At 43.9% G+C, this 4,093-nt stretch overlaps 1 pseudogene; it reads left to right on the top strand.

Annotated features, from left to right (window-relative positions):
* Positions 1-1,796: 1,796 nt before the first annotated feature.
* Positions 1,797-3,806, top strand: LOC115127848 (kallikrein-8-like; annotated as a pseudogene).
* The last annotated feature ends 287 nt before the right edge of the window (positions 3,807-4,093 follow it).

Genomic DNA, 4,093 nt, shown 5'->3' with positions numbered 1-4,093 from the left:
TGAATAGACGTAGTATGATGAGACTCATTAGGTCAAATTCACCCAGCATAGTTCAGTCACACCTCTGCGGTATAATGCAAAACCTCTCCAGTCTGAAACATTTAGTGTGCGTTGGAGTCTTCGGCACAACTATTCCCCAGAGAGATCATTTGCATACAAACAGCCAGACAAAAAGCCAAGAAGGCAAAATCAAATCAAATCAAATGTATTTGTCACATACACATGGTTAGTAGATGTTAATGTGAGTGTAGCAAAATGCTTGTGCTTCTAGTTCCGTCAATGCAGTAATAACCAACGAGTAATCTAGCTAACAATTCCAAAACTACTACCTTATACACACAAGTGTAAAGGGATAAAGAATATGTACATAAAGATATATGAATGAGTGATGGTACAGAACAGCATAAGCAAGATGCAGTAGATGGTATCGAGTACAGTATATACATATGAGATGAGTAATGTAGGGTATATAAACATAAAGTGGCATAGTTTAAAGTGGCTAGTGATACATGTATTACATAAAGATGCAGTAGATGATATAGAGTACAGTATATACATATACATATGAGATGAGTAATGTAGGGTATGTAAACATTATATTAAGTAGCATTGTTTAAAGTGGCTAGTGATATATTTGACATCAATTTCCATCAATTCCCATTATTAAAGTGGCTGGAGTTGAGTCAGTGTGTTGGCAGCAGCCACTCAATGTTAGTGGTGGCTGTTTAACAGTCTGATGGCCTTGAGATAGAAGCTGTTTTTCAGTCTCTCGGTCCCTGCTTTGATGCACCTGTACTGACCTCACCTTCTGGATGATAGCGGGGTGAACAGGCAGTGGCTCGGGTGGTTGTTGTCCTTGATGATATTTATGGCCTTCCTGTAACATCGGGTGGTGTAGGTGTCCTGGAGGGCAGGTAGTTTGCCCCCGGTGATGCGTTGTGCAGACCTCACTACCCTCTGGAGAGCCTTACGGTTGTGGGTGGAGTAGTTGCCGTACCAGGCGGTGATACAGCCCGACAGGATGCTCTCGATTGTGCATCTGTTGAAGTTTGTGAGTGCTTTTGGTGACAAGCCAAATTTCTATGGCACTGAAGACACCAACTGAATTGAACTTCCCCAGGGGGGAATTGATTAGTCTCAGGCCTTATACACACATTTTGTTCTTCTTTTTGTTCTTCCACATACTATATGTCTGGTTATGCATCATGACTAGGTCCCCAAGGTTTTCCTGAGCATTTGGGATAGGAAAATAGGGATGCAGTTGAGTATAGTTGAGTATAACTACAATTATGTTATTTTACATGTAGCTTATTATTGAGTTTATTTTGCAATCCCCCAGGAAACACACACACACACACACACACACACACACACACACACACACACACACACACACACACACACACACACACACACACACACACACACACACACACACACACACACACACACACACACACACACTAAGGAGTTGGAAGGCAGGGTCAGCTAAGTTGTGGCCCCTTGGAGCAGTTTAGCGGTTAAGTAACCCCCCCCCACACACACACACACACACACACCTTACAAGCCCCCTATCAGAGTTAGAATTTGAAACACCGACCAGGTAACAGGCATGTCTCTCTAACCTCTGGGCCACCTGGACACCCCTTTATGGATTCATTCAAATAATTCCATTTTACATATGTGAAGTCACGATACCAAAGAATCAGACAATCAAATGAAGTTGATTAGCATGCTGGACACTGGTTGGTGGATATGTTCTGAGATACGGGGCCAGAATATGTTTAAAAACACAGATGTTTCCTCTGGAAAGTACAGCGGTCATGAAGACCATGAAGATGCTGAGCGGTGTTCTGATACTCTCCCTGGTGTTGGCTGAGACCACGTTGGGCGACATTCAGAAGAGAGTGGTCGGGGGAAACACGTGCAGTCCCACTGAAAGGCGATACCATGTCCGTTTGACAGCTAAAAATCCAACGAACGGATTGGAAAATGTCTGCGGCAGTTCTCTGATCACCAACAAGTGGCTTCTAACCGCCGCTCGCTGTTGGCCTGCTGGACCAGAATGGAAGATGTATGCAGAAGTAGGTGGACATCCCGGCCCTGTGAAACCTCAAGTAGAAATCAAACAGAAGATGATACATAAAGATAAGAAAGGAAGAACCCATGACATCATGCTACTGCAGTTACCAACTCCTGTTCTGGGAGCTATTCCAGGTCCTGGGGTTGATCCAATCCCTCTTGGTGATTGTACACAATTTTTGGCCAAACTTTGGGGAAGACATCTAAACCAGGAGAGTTCAAAACAGTTCAGATTGCAGGCTATGCTGCCACTGCACCTGCTGCACCTGACGCTGGGGTACCTGATGCTGAGGACCCTGCTGCTGAAGCACCTGATGCTGCCAACACCAAAGTCCTACATTGTGCAGAGCTGGATGTTATGAAATGTGACGCCTCCGTGGCAAAGTCCCATCAAGACATCTTCTGTGCACAACGTGCCGGAGTGGAAACCTGTAGAAGTGACTCTGGAGCAGGTGTGGTGTATAAGAACCAGCTCTATGGCGTCTTCGTCGCTGAGGACAATGGTGAAGAATGTTCTGCAGCAGCAATCATCATGGATGTCTGCAAGTACAAAGATTGGATAAAGAAGGTAATTGGAAAATAAAGAGGAAACTGACCGTTTTCATTTGATTAACAGCAAAAGCTGATTATTGTGTCCTAATAAACCATAAAAGAGATCTCAGATTTACTCAGTGCCATTGGTCTTGTTATAACTTGTAGTGGGTTAATCCAGGATGTTGATAGTGTATATCCCATTGTGGTACTGTATAGTTTAGTACATCCCACTGTAACTCTGTCTGCCTGGACACACGAAGGCTGGTCTTCAATCAAAGGTGTGTTGTTGACATCACACTGCACTATCCACAATATGCCATTTCATTAAAAGCAATTTCACAGATGTTTGCAGATATTGTATTCACAGTAAATGGTGCAAATGTTGTCTCAAACATAAATGGCCTTTAAAAGTCATGTGCAGCATGACTGTTGTCAATGCACCTTGGATTGAATCTCTGTCTTAACCAACACACTGTCTCTGGACATTCACCAACAACACACTGTCTCTGGACATTCACCAACAACACAGCCTCTGGACATTCACCAACAACACACTGTCTCTGGACATTCACCAACAACACTGCCTCTGGACATTCACCAACAACACACTGTCTCTGGACATTCACCAACAACACTGCCTCTGGACATTCACCAACAACACACTGTCTCTGGACATTCACCAACAACACACTGTCTCTGGACATTCACCAACAACACACTGTCTCTGGACATTCACCAACAACACACTGTCTCTGGACATTCACCAACAACACTGCCTCTGGACATTCACCAACAACACACTGCCTCTGGACATTCACCAACAACACACTGTCTCTGGACATTCACCAACAACACACTGTCTCTGGACATTCACCAACAACACACTGCCTCTGGACATTCACCAACAACACGCTGCCTCTGGACATTCACCAACAACACACTGTCTCTGGACATTCACCAACAACACACTGTCTCTGGACATTCACCAACAACACACTGCCTCTGGACATTCACCAACAACACACTGTCTCTGGACATTCACCAACAACACACTGTCTCTGGACATTCACCAACAACACACTGTCTCTGGACATTCACCAACAACACATTAACTAGGATACTACTTCAGTAAAATAATGAATGAACTAAATATACATTTAACACTAATAAACCTTTTACTGTTGACCTTTTACTGTTTGTTGTTTGTTCTATGAGATACAAAAATGAGTCCAAAATGGCACCCTATTTCTTAATTACTGCACTACATTTGACCAGGTCCCATTTGTGTCTGGTAAAAAGTGTACTATACCCCTGCCTTCCCCTTCTCTCCCCCGCCCTTCCAACATTTCCATTTACCCCCCACACTTAGAGGGGTCATGATTTGTAATTCTCTCTCTCTCTCTCTCTCTCGCTCTCTCTCTCTCACTCCCCCCCCCCTCTCTCTCAATTCAATTAAATTCAAGGAGCTTTATTGGCA

The sequence above is a fragment of the Oncorhynchus nerka genome, linkage group LG15 (genome assembly GCF_034236695.1).
Source record: "Oncorhynchus nerka isolate Pitt River linkage group LG15, Oner_Uvic_2.0, whole genome shotgun sequence".
Taxonomy (NCBI): domain Eukaryota; kingdom Metazoa; phylum Chordata; class Actinopteri; order Salmoniformes; family Salmonidae; genus Oncorhynchus; species Oncorhynchus nerka.
The sequence above is the reverse complement of the archived record's forward strand: the minus strand, read 5'-3'. Positions and strand labels throughout refer to the sequence as shown.